At 44.1% G+C, this 14,826-nt stretch overlaps 1 protein-coding gene across 1 annotated transcript in view; it reads left to right on the plus strand.

Annotated features, from left to right (window-relative positions):
* LOC124635539 (lutropin-choriogonadotropic hormone receptor) overlaps positions 1–14,826 on the plus strand; it is a 45,638-nt gene that overhangs the window by 16,019 nt on the left and 14,793 nt on the right. The gene's annotated exons all lie outside the window — the stretch shown is intronic.

Here is a 14,826-nt window from a genome sequence, read left to right on the forward strand (position 1 = left end):
AAATAAACTTATATATATATACAACTTAAAACTAATACAGTGCATCAAAAAATTGCTCCTCATCGCTGTCACTGGGTAATGTACCCAAAAGACTGGCAGCATTGCCACGTTGGATGGCAATGCTCAACCTCTGTGCGAAATAAAAGCCAGCCTTTGGGTCCCGGGAAGTGTCAACCAGGCGCTGGGAAATATCCCTGGCAAGAAGGTGCGCCCTCGGACCCCACGGCCCCAGAGTTTCAACCCCAAACGGCTCAAACATGTAATTGCCTATAAGGTTACTATATTTGCGCCGCTTGAGGTTCTCTGCTTGTGCAGCGGCGGAGCCAGCACAACATGCAGTTCCGGGAAGGTGAGATGGCGCAAGAGTGTCGACGCATGTCGCGTCCCACACTAAAGTCCTACCCACCTTCCACGGAAATAGCGACATGCCGTCTGGTCTCTTGCCATCGTCGCGTGCCAAGCCATTTGGTTCGAGTACGGCTGGCACGCCGACGGCAACAAGAGCGCGACGGATCACGTCGTTTATGTTGGCATGTCGTGGTATGCGGCCGGCACTCCGGCTGCACGACAGGCCGTGGTGACCGAGGCTGTTGACAGCTTCCCCGCAGTGGCAGCGATGAGGAGAGCAGCATGGAGCACCTAGTCGAAGGCAAACGACGAGTCTGAAGGTGGTGTCATCAAACATGGTGCCTGTGTTTGAGGACGGAAGTGCAAGAAGCCATAGACCCGACTCCCATTCACCCACAGCCAGTAGGCGCGCTCGCTCTGCAGAAGTAATTGACGTATCGATTAAACTTTTCCGTATTACTCTGCAGAGCGGCTCATCCCACTGTCTCTGGGAGGACAGGTTGGCGGGTAAGTCGGTGTTCGGGCATGCGACTTTCCAAGCATTTAAAGCCTCAGTCAGGCTTGGCACCTCAAAATTGGCCAGTGTGGTGGGTAATATTTTCCTGATCAATTTCTCAGTGCCATGGACCGAGGAAATAAGCTAAGCAAGTGTTCTTAATAGTACCATCAGAATTACATTCATCGTTGAATGAGGTGAATAAATTTTCAGAAACCACAATAACAGTAGGAGCCAAAGCGTATTATCGCTTCATAGAGCTCTGATTGGCCCCAGGTGACCAAGTCAGGTCTGATTTGTTCGTTCATCAGATCTTTGAAAGTGTTTCGATGGATACTTACTGTCGTCCTGTTTACGTGTGACACAAAATATAGTATATAAACGTCCTCCGCAAGAGCGAAATTTTCCCGGTGTGCGGTAGTGACGCACAGTATACAACACTTATGTTTCTTTTGATTTGCTGGCTCCACCAAGAAATGACAAATTGCGAGCGTACATTCTGAAAATCTTGGCAAAACTGCAGGTTTCAAGTACGAACACATGAAGTGGACTCTCACAGATACGTACATTTTGCCTATTCGTGAACTAATGCAAACATTTCGGTGGAGTCCCGGCTTAGGCCTCCCCCACATTAGGCGTGCGCGATCCTCGGGCGTGTGAGTAGCGCGGGCGCCGCGCGTGCGTCGCTAGCGCGTTGCGTGAGCGTCGCGTTTTGCTGCCCTGCAGCATTTGCAGCGCGCTCGCGGCGCGCACGCGCCGCTCTCCTTGACGTTTAACTGCTAAGGCGTTTAGCGGGCGGCGGGGATAGCGGGCGAAGGGGTAAGAACGCAACTCGAGCGCCGCGTGCTCGCCGCTAGCGCGTCGCTTGCACTCTTCACACATGCCGCAGGGCAGCAAAACGCGACGTTCACGCAGCGCGCTCGCGACGCCCGCGCTACTCACACGCCCGAGGATCGCGCACGCCTAATGTGGGGTCAGCCTTACCATAGTGAGTAAGTGAAACTATCCTACCCTATGCGCCTGCTGATGATGATGACTCATGTCGTCATTCATCCAGCTATTCCCCAACTATGTTGGTGTTGGCTTCCAGTCACCGAATCTGTTTGAGTACCAATATTTTGCTTGGAGCGACTACCTATCTACAATCCAGTCAACTACACAAGACGATATCCATGGTAAGACTGACAGACTTTCTGGCTTCTGATTAGTCGCAGCAGCTGCAGAAAATGTACAAATGACAGCTTTGTCAGACTCAAAGCATGTAGACATAGATTATAGCTGTTTCCTGTGAAAATTACTTACGCACCATACGTAATAATTTTCCAAATTGGCTGAACAACGTCACAAACTTTACTTCTTTTGTTTAGATAAATGGTCACATCCACAACACAACCTTGATCAATGAATCTATGCGACTGCTAAGTGCTAATCCTAATTATACTGTCACGTGAAAGAATGCACCTACGGGATAAGTAGTATTTTGACGATTATATATTGCCCACGCAGACGAAGTTGCGGGCAACAGCTAGTTGTATATAAATATCTATCTATCCATGGTTGCCGGATTACTTTCTTACTATCTGTATTAATTTTAATTGTACTTTCTTTGTAAATTCGTTCAAATGCGCTATAAATTGATTTGTACAATAATAATGGACACTTTATAGTTAAAAACTGGGCCCAGTCATACTCACCTAGCTTTTGTTTAACAATTTTATCAATTAGTACCTCTCGCATAATATTGATATTCCTTACAGATTGATTTTCGATTTCACTCACACATAGGTTCAACATTACACCGATTCCATGATGGTCTGCAATGCGCGACTCAAGCACATAGGCGCATGCGTCACGTTCACTCCGTCTCGCTCGCACCCAGATGTGATCTAGGCACGATATCTCAAGCCGGCCGTCCGCGATCGCCTCGCGCGTCGGTTCTTCGCTGGGTATTGCACACAGCAGGCCGCATGCACACAGGGCGTTTTTATATCTTGTTACGCTAGGATTATTCAAGTTATTTATTAAGTTTATATTGGTGTCTCCGATAATTATAACATTGTCCGATACTGGTATAGATCTCACTAAATTCTCCAACTGCTGAATACATAACAATTTGCTTTTGGCAGGTGGTCTATATATTGCTATTATATGTGTTTTATTTTTCCCATGCTTCAACTGATCGTGAAGGGTTTCTACTGCTTCTGTATTCACGATTTTAGCATCAAATTCTAATCCATTTTTAGCGTATATTAATATTCCTCCTCCTCTGCTCGTTTATCTGGTATGTATATATATGTATTATATTCTTCTACTAGCTGTTGACCGCAACTTCGTCTGCGTGGGCAATATAGAATCGTCAAAATACTACTTATCCCGTAGGTGCATTCTTTCACGTGACAGTATAATTAGGATTAGCACTTAGCAGTCGCATAGATTCATTGATCAAGGTTGTGTTGTGGATGTGACCATTTATCTAAACAAAAGAAGTAAAGTTTGTGACGTTGTTCAGCCAATTTGGAAAATTATTACGTATGGTGCGTAAGTAATTTTCACAGGAAACAGCTATAATCTATGTCTACATGCTTTGAGTCTGACAAAGCTGTCATTTGTACATTTTCTGCAGCTGCTGCGACTAATCAGAAGCCAGAAAGTCTGTCAGTCTTACCATGGATATCGTCTTGTGTAGTTGACTGGATTGTAGATAGGTAGTCGCTCCAAGCAAAATATTGGTACTCAAACAGATTCGGTGACTGGAAGCCAACACCAACATAGTTGGGGAATAGCTGGATGAATGACGACATGAGTCATCATCATCAGCAGGCGCATAGGGTAGGATAGTTTCACTTACTCACTATGGTAAGGCTGACCCCACATTAGGCGTGCGCGATCCTCGGGCGTGTGAGTAGCGCGGGCGTCGCGAGCGCGCTGCGTGAACGTCGCGTTTTGCTGCCCTGCGGCATGTGTGAAGAGTGCAAGCGACGCGCCAGCGGCGAGCACGCGGCGCTCGAGTTGCGTTCTTACCCCTTCGCCCGCTATCCCCGCCGCCCGCTAAACGCCTTAGCAGTTAAACGTCAAGGAGAGCGGCGCGTGCGCGCCGCGAGCGCGCTGCAAATGCTGCAGGGCAGCAAAACGCGACGCTCACGCAACGCGCTAGCGACGCACGCGCGGCGCCCGCGCTACTCACACGCCCGAGGATCGCGCACGCCTAATGTGGGGGAGGCCTAAGCCGGGACTCCACCGAAATGTTTGCATTAGTTCACGAATAGGCAAAATGTACGTATCTGTGAGAGTCCACTTCATGTGTTCGTACTTGAAACCTGCAGTTTTGCCAAGATTTTCAGAATGTACGCTCGCAATTTGTCATTTCTTGGTGGAGCCAGCAAATCAAAAGAAACATAAGTGTTGTATACTGTGCGTCACTACCGCACACCGGGAAAATTTCGCTCTTGCGGAGGACGTTTATATACTATATTTTGTGTCACACGTAAACAGGACGACAGTAAGTATCCATCGAAACACTTTCAAAGATCTGATGAACGAACAAATCAGACCTGACTTGGTCACCTGGGGCCAATCAGAGCTCTATGAAGCGATAATACGCTTTGGCTCCTACTGTTATTGTGGTTTCTGAAAATTTATTCACCTCATTCAACGATGAATGTAATTCTGATGGTACTATTAAGAACACTTGCTTAGCGCAGAAGCTGACGTTGGCAGGTCAACTCTTTTGAGTTCTCGAATAGGATACCATTGGTTTTTGTGCAATGCACACCTCCAATGCATTCTGGATTAGGATAGGATATAGGTGGATAGGATTTGCAACAGAGAACAATTCTGTCTTTGTGATTAAATGACATCAAACGTAGTTTTATATAAAAGGTGTTTTTTAGGGTTTTTAGACTTGGCTCGGGTCTTACTGAGACTGTTCGTAATCGTGAACAGTGTATTTGCGATCAGAAGTTGAAAGTAAGCATGTCTCTGGTATGCGGCGCGTAATTTGTACGTTTTCAGACGCATAAAGCATTTTACGTGTGTATGGTATTAAATAGAGAGAGCTCCCATTTCTTATCTGTACTTTGTATCTGGGCTTGTTTTTAAAGCTACAGAATCCTACATTACCTACCTCACGCTTAGCAGCGCTTGCGAGAGATAGATCCTCATTTCTTCTAGGATTAAGTTTACATATTTTGCATCAGAAAAAATAATTAAGGTCTACTTAATACTACTCACTCAAAGTAATTTGTTTTAAGGCCACCACATTAGTGGAAGATAAGCTAAACTATGTTTATGAAAAAATCCTGATATGAACTCCATCTGTAACTTTAAATGATAATTAACTGTTCCACTAAAGTCATCATTTTTGACATAATTTTCAAAAAATAATTTAGATGGCACCGTTGTTTTGGCTGAGAACTATTAATTTTCTTTTCATCAAGATAATAATTATAGTTGGATTTTGATGTGGCACGGCAAACTGACAAACACTATTGAAATGTCTATCGAAAAATTACACTACGTGTTAAAATATGGTGAATTACGGAAAATACACAACTCCATCTGTTGAAATAATAATCCTCTATAAAGAATGTATGGTAATATTGTCATTTACCACCTCGCTCCTTTGACAAGTTTGATGTATTTTATTTACCACAGATGGAGCTACTTTAACCTTGGCTAAACAAAATTTTCATTTTTTTTTTCTTCCGAAGTTACTTATAAAGGTGTGATTTTATGTGTAAAGATTAATAGTAGGCCGATCAACTAATATAAGTACAACATTCAAATGTACAGTTTTGACAAATAGATTGCGTGTCGTAATAGTTTACATCTTGAATTCACAAAATTAATCATATCTTTTGATAGAGTGAATCGATTTCGATGAAACAAAAACTAAGTAATACCCCAAGTTACGTAGAATTTTTGTATATAAGCATTGTCTGCATTTAATTCGTAGATTTTACGTGAATCGCGAACAAACAAACAGATAAACAGACAAAAATGACAAAAATGATGGAAATGGGTTCTGTTATTTATCCTTTAACATGCTGGCTATTTTTTTTGTCAATTTCTTCAATGTACAAAAATTACTTTTCTACAGATTTATTATATGTATAGATTTGATAAAATCTAAGTTCCTCCTTCTTTATATTTATTTCACTCAATATTAGTATATTTATTTTATATTCATTTTGATCAAGTAATATTAATAACTCGTTGAAGTGTTTTCTCAGAGATCTTATATTCAGGTGGAATATGTGGGTATTCCATACATTTTGGTATAAATCGTTGTTTAGCGCAGTAATATCACAGTACCGTTTAAAATTAAAATTAAAACAACTGGAGTCTCCTTCGATATTATCGAATGTTACTATTAGAGATCACCGAGTGTGAACACGCCGCGTCATGTACCAGCGCGTGTTTATTTACATTCATCAAACTTATTCAAGTCTACCTCCGATCTAATGTTATGTATCTTTTTCTCATCACTGTTCTTTTTAACCAGGATATTCCCGTTCTGCACCCAGATATACTGAAAACCTTTCGGTTTGATTTTGTTTCTCACAGTCCAGAGAAGCTGGCGTTTGTGTTTTGGTAAATCTTCGTTAATGTAAATTTGCTTTTCGCTGCCATTTTCGTAAACTTTATTGTTCGTTATTTTTCTTTCTTTCTTTACAAGCAGCCAACTGTTGCGAGCAGATTTAGACCGAAGCGTTACTAACACAGTCTTGGGTTTTGTGTCATCTGGTTTTTCTTGACCTACCCTCTGTGCGTCTTGAATGTCGTTTGGGTCTAAATTAAGTATTTGTGCCATTTTTTGGACTACTAATATTGTATTTTCGTTTTCGCACTTCTCTAATCCATGAACTTCAACGTTTTCCTCTTTATCTTTTACTTCTAACTCCTGAATCCTTTCTTCTAATGCCTTGTTACATTTCTCCAAGTAAACATTTTTTTGTTCTAATGCCTTGATTTTCTTCTTTAAATTCCATTAAAGTCTGATACATGTCAGCATAAAATTCCACGGTATTCGTAAGTTCTCCTATTTTCTTCTCCTGATTATAAATCACCTCTAGCTTTTTGTTTACTTCAGCCAAGACATTTTCTCCTGATTCTTCTCTAGGGTTTAATGTGATTTTGGTATCATCTGCGCACTTCTTAGGGCTGCTTTTATTAGACTGGCAGTCATCACAGAGTGTCGTGCCTAGGAGCTTTTTAGTTGCACATTTTTTATGGTAAACATTTTCACAATCACCCTTACACTACACTATGTCGTCTTTAGCCAAAGATATAAACAGTTTACATTTCTTGCATTGAACCATTTTTAATAACACGATGTTTTTTATTTGCGGTATCGGTCCACTGTTTAGGCGCACAATAATCGAAACACACGTCCGTACGTTGAGCGCGCTCGCACGAATGTTTTGATGTCATCATCTTCTATATATATGTACATATAATAAATCTGTAAAAGAACTGTGTCTGTACATTGAATATATTAAAAAAATAATCATTGGGTGGGGTAAAAATAATTCTGTCTGTTTGTCTGTATGTCTATATGTCTGTTTGTTTGTACACGCTAATCTTCGGAACTACTGAACGGATTTCAATGATTTTTTTCTTTGTTGTATCAGTATTAAGCCTGGTCAACATATAGGCTATAATTTATCTTCGAAACTTGAAGACCTGATGCAGAACTCCAACAGACCAACAAAACTATAAGAGATACAAAAATGGTGCCATGGCAAAAATTGTTTCATGTGATGAGCATTTTCAGATGAGATAATAAATTTTAAGATCTGGAACACCTGATGTGGAACCCCAAGAGCCCAGCTTCTCTGTACCATATACAGTGACGTTTTAGCAAAAGTTGTTCAATTTGATAAGCACTTTCTATTGACTTATAAACATCGAAGATCTGGAACACCTGATGTGGAACTTCAAGAGCAATACTACACTTGAAATGTATAGAAATGAATGTTATGAAATAGGTATGGTGAATCAAAAAAAGTAATTAGTCCGTCTTTTAGATAAACCTAAAGTAATGGACACGTATTTTTCTTTTCTCTCTCTCACTAACAAATAATAGCGAAGATACAACACGCTTGAATTTTGTCTTAAGTCACTGCTTAGTACAAATTTTACGTACCTAGACGTGGCGTCACGAGCCCCCACTCTCCGACTTTGTTGCGTTATATCTCATTATTATTTTGTACTAGCTTCTGCCCGCGACTTCGTACGCGGATAAAGTCCCTTATGCCAGCGACTACGGGGTGAGCAAAATCAAAGATCTGAACCGTCTGATATTGTATTTTAAGGGCCCGTTGACTTGAAAACAACGGAATACGCATAGCCATTAGAAACGTTCCATATATTTAATTTTTGTACTTCAACGGCAAAAGCACAGCAGACTAAACAAAACGCTGAGAACTGAACCGCAAAAGACGTGACCATAGGGATAAAAGTAGTGATTCTAATTAGTCCGCATTTAAGTTGTGTGTGGCAAAAATATTACACGTATTAATACGTTAAAAAAAACATTAAATGTTACTGAGATGACAAAGTCGTGATGACTTAGTGGAAGTCGTGGTGGTTTAGTGGGTAGAGAACCAATCTCTCAAGTATGAGCGTATGTCTTTGATTCCTGGTCTGGCAAGTACTTGCCAATGCAACTTTTCTAAGTTCGTATGTACTTTCTACGTATATTTTGGATACCAATGATCGTTATTTGGAGGGGATGTTAAACTGTAGGTTCCGGCTGTCATTGAACATTCTTGGCAGTCGTTATGGGTAGTCAGATGCCAGTAAGTCTGACCAGTTTTACCAAGGGGTATTGGGTTGAGCGGGTAACTGGGTTGTGGAGCTCAGATATGCAGTTGATCCTTGTAAAACACTGGTACTCAGTTACATCGTGACTGGAAGTCGACTCTAACATAATTGGGACAAAGGCTCTTGAGATAATAACGACAATAATAATGAGATATAAGCACCGCAGGACATCTGAGGCTGATGACGGGGAGTAGCGACCCCGGTGGGCTATATATACTGAGTTCTCCAGGGTATACTGTCCCCCATCTCCGGCCGGTCGGAGTGAACCATGACGGGGGTAGGTCTCACGCCTCTGGTTTGGCTTGGCCGTCCAGAGTGGAGTCGCTAGAGCAGGGTTAGTAGCCCTGCTCGGAGGATAGGTGCCTCGTGGTAAGTGACCCACAGGGAGCGCGTAATCTGCGTTTAAAATCCGCCGAGGTATCCTCACCATTATTTTAGGATTATGTAAAAGACGGACTAATTACTTTTTTTGATTCAACATACTACCTATTTCATAACATTCATTTCTATACATTTCAAGTGTAGTATTGCTCTTGAAGTTCCACATCAGGTGTTCCAGATCTTCGATGTATATACGTCAATAGAGAGTGCTTATCAGGTTGAACCACTTTTGCTAAAACGTCATATCTTTATATGCTATAGTCTAGCTGGGCTCCTGGCGTTCCGCATCAGGTGTTCTACATCTTCAATTTTTATAAGTCAACAGAGAGTGCTTATCAGATTGAACAACTTTTGCTAAAACGTCACACCTCTATATGCTATAGTCTAGCTGGGCCCCTGGAGTTCCACATCAGGTGTTTTAGATCTTCAATTTGTATAAGTCAATAGAAAGTGCTTATCAAATTGAACAACTTTTGCTAAAACGTCATACCTGTATATGGTACAGAGAAGCTGGGCTCTTGGGATTCCACATCAGGTGTTCCAGATCTTAAAATTTATTATCTCAGCTGAAAATGCTCATCATATGAAACAATTTTTGCCATGGCACCATATTTGTATCTCTTATAGTTTTGTTGGTCTGTTGGTGTTCTGCATCAGGTCTTCAAGTTTCGAAGATAAATTATAGCCTATATGTTGACCAGGCTTAATACTGATACAACAAAGAAAAAATCATTGAAATCCGTCCAGTAGTTCCGAAGATTAGCGTGTACAAACAAACAGACATACAGACATACAGACATACAGACATACAGACAAACAGACAGAATTTTTTTTTTGGATTTGTGCTCCATTACTGTTTCTAAACCCCACCCAATTATTATTTTTTTAATATATTCAATGTACAGACACAGTTTTTTTACAGATTTATTATATGTATAGATGTCTCTCCAGACCTCGGGACTACAGTTCCGAATTTTTGGGAGGCAAACGTGGGGCCGAAGCCAACACGCTGAAGCCCTTTGGAGACAACTTTAATGAAATGGTGACACAAAACCGACGATTATCCCTTTATCCACTATAGAAATGAACCCAAGGACAATCCCCTGTGGACGTCGTTAAAAAAAAGACAATCCCCGGTTCTGTGCTAAACTATTGCTAACTATAGAGGAAAACTACTTGGGCTATTGTGATGGGATGTTAGTGGATGACAATGTATTAGCTACATGTAAAAACGGCAGGTGGAGACTCACCACCTCACTTACTGGGCCCCCGGGAACCAGTCACTGAATAGCAACAAGAGGGCAACAGGGACATGAGCGGCTGAAGGGTGAGGATACCTCGGCGGACTTTAAACGCAGATTACGCGCTCCCTGTGCTTACCATGAGGCACCTACCCTCCGAGCAGGGCTACTAATCCTGCTTTAGCGACTCCACTCTGGACGGCCAAGCCAAGCCAGAGGCGTGAGACCTACCCCCGTCATGATTCACTTCGACCAGCCGGAGATGGGGGACAGTATACTCCCTGTTCTCCCTGGAGAACTCAGTATATATAGCCCCGCGGGGTCGCTACTCCCCGTCATCACTTGCCAGACCTGGAATCAAAGACGCACGCTCATACTTGAGAGATTGGTTCTCTACCCACTAAACCACCACGACTTCCACTAAGTCACCACGACTTTGACATCTATTTAATGTTTTTTTACGTAGTAATACGTGTAATATTTTTGCCACTCACAACTTAAATGCGGACTAATTAGAATCACTACTTTTATCCCTATGGTCACGTCTATTGCGGTTCAGTTCTCAGCGTTTTGTTTAGTCTGCTGTGCTTTTGCCGTTAAACTACAAACATTAAATAGGTATATGGAACGTTTCTAATGGTTATGCGTATTCCGTTGTTTTCAAGTCAACGGGCCCTTAAAATTCAATTTCAGACTATTCAGATCTTTGATTTTACTGACCCCGTAGTCGCTGGCATAAGGGACAGGATCCGCGTACGAAGTCGCGGGCAGAAGCTAGTATTTTACTAAACTGGTGCCCGCGGCTTAACACAAACTTCTTCTTTGCTTTACTTTCTACTGCATATGGGTACCAGTATCTTGTAGCTCATCATCATCATCATCTCAGCCATAGGACGTCCACTGCTGAACATAGGCCTCCCCCTTTGATCTCCACAGATACCTGTTGGAAGCGACCTGCATCCAGCGTCTTCCGGCGACCTTTATAAGGTCGTCTGTCCACCTCGTTGGTGGACGTCCTACGCTGCGCTTGCTAGTCCGTGGTCTCCACTCCAGCACTTTTCGGCCCCATCTGCCATCTGCTCTGCGAGCAATATGGCCTGCCCATTGCCACTTCAACTTGCTAATCCGGTGGGCTATATCGGTCACTTTGGTTCGTCTACGGATCTCCTCGTTTCGGATTCGATCACGTAGAGAAACACCGAGCATAGCCCTCTCCATAGCTCGTTGAGCGACTTTGAGCTTTGAGATGAGGCCGATAGTGAGAGACCACGTTTCGGTGCCGTAAGTCATCACTGGTAACACACATTGGTTGAAGACTTTCGTCTTGAGGCACTGAGGTATGTCGGACGAAAAGACATTGCGTAGTTTCCCGAACGCTGCCCAGCCGAGTTGGATTCGGCGGTTGACCTCTTTCTCGAAGTTGGACCTACCTAATTGGACTACTTGTCCTAGGTAGATATATGAGTCAACAACTTCGAGTACCGAGCTTCCAACAGAGACTGGGGTGGGCTGAACATGGACATTTGACATAATTTTCGTCTTGTCCATGTTCATTTTCAGGCCCACCCGTTGTGAAACTCGGTCGAGGCCCTCGAGCATCATACTGAGTTCCTCCATCGACTTTGCCATGACTACGATGTCGTCGGCAAACCGAAGGTGAGTGATGTATTCGCCGTTGATGTTGATGCCAAGTCCTTGCCATTCCAGGAGCTTGAAGGCGTCTTCCATTGCGGCAGTAAACAGTTTCGGGGAGATTACGTCCCCCTGTCTTACGCCTCTTCTCAATGGAATCGGCTTCGTGCTATGCTCCTGTACTCGGACCGACATGGTGGCGTTATTATACAAACACTTCAACACCTCGATGTACCGATAGTCAATATGGCATCGTTGGAGTGACTCAAGTACCGCCCATGTTTCCACCGAATCAAAGGCTTTCTCATAGTCCACAAACGCTAAGCATAATGGCAAGTTATACTCCTCGGTCTTCTGTATAACTTGCCGCAGCGTATGGATGTGGTCTATGGTACTAAAGCCTCTTCGGAAACCGGCTTGTTCGGGAGGCTGGAAGTCATCAAGCCTGTGCTCGAGACGGTTCGTGATAACCCTTGAAAACAGCTTATAAACATGGCTTAGAAGTGTGATGGGTCTGTAGTTCTTCAATAGGCTGTTGTCACCTTTTTTGAAGAACAACACCACCACACCCCTGCTCCATGCTTCAGGCGTTTTGCCCTCGGACAGGACGCAGTTAAAGAGCTTCTGGAGGACTTTAAGTGCCGGTGTTCCACCCGCTCTCAGAAGCTCTGAAGTGATTCCGTCCTCACCCGCGCCTTGTTGTTCTTAAGCTGCTTCAGGGCCATCCTAATCTCGTACAGACTGATGTCCGGGATATCTTCGGTATAATGTCGGGACAGCTTGGCTCTTGGATCTCCTGCCAAGCTGTCAACGGACTTTGCGACCGAAGTGTATAACTGTCCATAGAACCTCTCGATCTCGCCTAAAACCTCTGCCTTGGTCGACGCTATGCTGCCATCCTCCCGTTTCAGCTTAGTCATCTGGCTTTGCCCAATAGACTTGTCCTTTGCGAACACTTTGGAGCCTTGGTTTCGCTGTATGGTCTCTTTAACACGATTCGTATTAAAGAGACGCAGATCGTGTCGCAAGGATTTGGATATTCGTCTATTGAGCTGCCTATATGACTTCGCATCATGGGAAGACTGCAACTGTAGCAAGCGTCGTTCAGCCATGAGGTTTAAGGTTTGCTCGGTTAGTTTTTGAGGCCTATTTTTACGGAAGGGTCTAAAAAACTTAGACCCTACCGTGCGGACAGTTTCCACTAGTCCGTCGTTGATCTCGTCCACTGACACTAAGTTCTCAAGGCAAGCAAAGCGATTAGAGAGCTCGAGTTGAAAGCTTTCCGGGTTTTGAATATGGGACCGAGTAGGTCGGAGCGTAGACTTCATCAGACTGGACCTTTCAAGTTTAACGTTGATATTCAGTGAGGCTCTTACGATTCGGTGATCGCTTCCGGTTTTTACCCTGTTGATCACAGAGACATCACTGAATATCCGTCTCTTGTCGGTCATGAAGAAGTCTATCTCGTTTCTCGTGAAACCATCGGGACTCAACCAGGTCCATTTCCTGTGAGGCGGCTTCTGGAAGAAAGAGTTCATCATGAAGAGTTCCTCTTTCTCCAGAAAGTCAGCCAGCCTCTGTCCCCTATGGTTCCGTTGCCCATATCCAAATTGCCCCACTCTCAACTCATCACCGCTTTTCTTGCCCAACCTAGCGTTAAAATCCCCCATAACAACAGTGAAGTGGGTTTTGGAACTATGTATGGCCCTACTTACGTCCTCATACATAGTCTCCACCTCATCATCGGAGTGTGACGAGGTCGGTGCGTATACCTGAATGACCTTCAGCGAATATCTTTCGGATATTCTGAGTATTAGGTATATCACCCTGTTCGACACACTGTCGATGGTTGTTATGTTGCTTACGAGGGACTTGTGAACGAGAAACCCGACACCACCTTGGGACTTTTGGTCTCCCTCCCGGTAGTAGAGCAAGTTACCAGACTTCAGGGTTACGGTGTCCTCTCCCTCTCTACGGACTTCGCATAACCCCATAATGTCCCAATGTAACTTGCTCAACTCCTCTTCCAGCCCGCAGATCTTTTCGTCAGTCCTCAATGTGCGTATGTTGTGTGTTACCAGGGCCAGTCGTCGTGGGGGTGGGTAGCCGGATCTCTTCCGGAGATTCTTAGCACCCCCTGCTCCGCCGTTACCTTGACCGCTACCCGCGCCAGGGATAGCGGAGCTGCCGGGGACTGGGGGCCTGGTTTCTGTGCTTCTCATTGGGGGGTAATTGCCTTTAATCGCCACGCTTGGCAGGCGGGTTGGCGATCGCAGTGAGGGTATGCAGTACGCGGAGGACGCTGCTGCCCGACCTCCGGTTTGTCCCTTAGTCGCCTCGCGCTTAGCGCAATTCTAAGCCGGCGTCCCACGGCAAGTAGTCTTGTAGCTATATATGTTTAATTCGCCACCGACTTCCAGGCCCATGCACCTAATAAAAATAAAAAACTTCGTAAAAGTTACAAAACAGTTTTAGAAGTCGGATTTTTTTTGCACTTCTTGCTTTTCAATGACAAGAATAGTTATCACTATCCGCATTAGGCCGCTGCCTCGAATTTTGCGGGCAGCGGGGCGGCAGCGGCGGCGGCGCGTTCGGTCACCGTTTTGAATGGAGCTCACCGCTCGTTGCCCGCTCCCGCGCCGCTGTATTCGAGGGCCGGTCCATTAGATTATACGCGTAAGATCCTGCCGCTCCCGCGCCGCCGCCGCTGCCGCCCCGCTGCCCGCAAAATTCGAGGCAGCGGCCTTAGAGATAGTTCTTGTCAATACAAATAATACAAGCCCAAGTAAACACGAGGTAGTTAATACCGTTGCCGAGTTCCCTCGACCTTATCTCATTTCCATCATCAGGTCGGCTCTTAACCTTGATTTTTGTATAGTGTTATCCGACATGCGCCTGAGT

This window comes from Helicoverpa zea, chromosome 13, assembly GCF_022581195.2.
Source record: "Helicoverpa zea isolate HzStark_Cry1AcR chromosome 13, ilHelZeax1.1, whole genome shotgun sequence".
Classification (NCBI taxonomy): domain Eukaryota; kingdom Metazoa; phylum Arthropoda; class Insecta; order Lepidoptera; family Noctuidae; genus Helicoverpa; species Helicoverpa zea.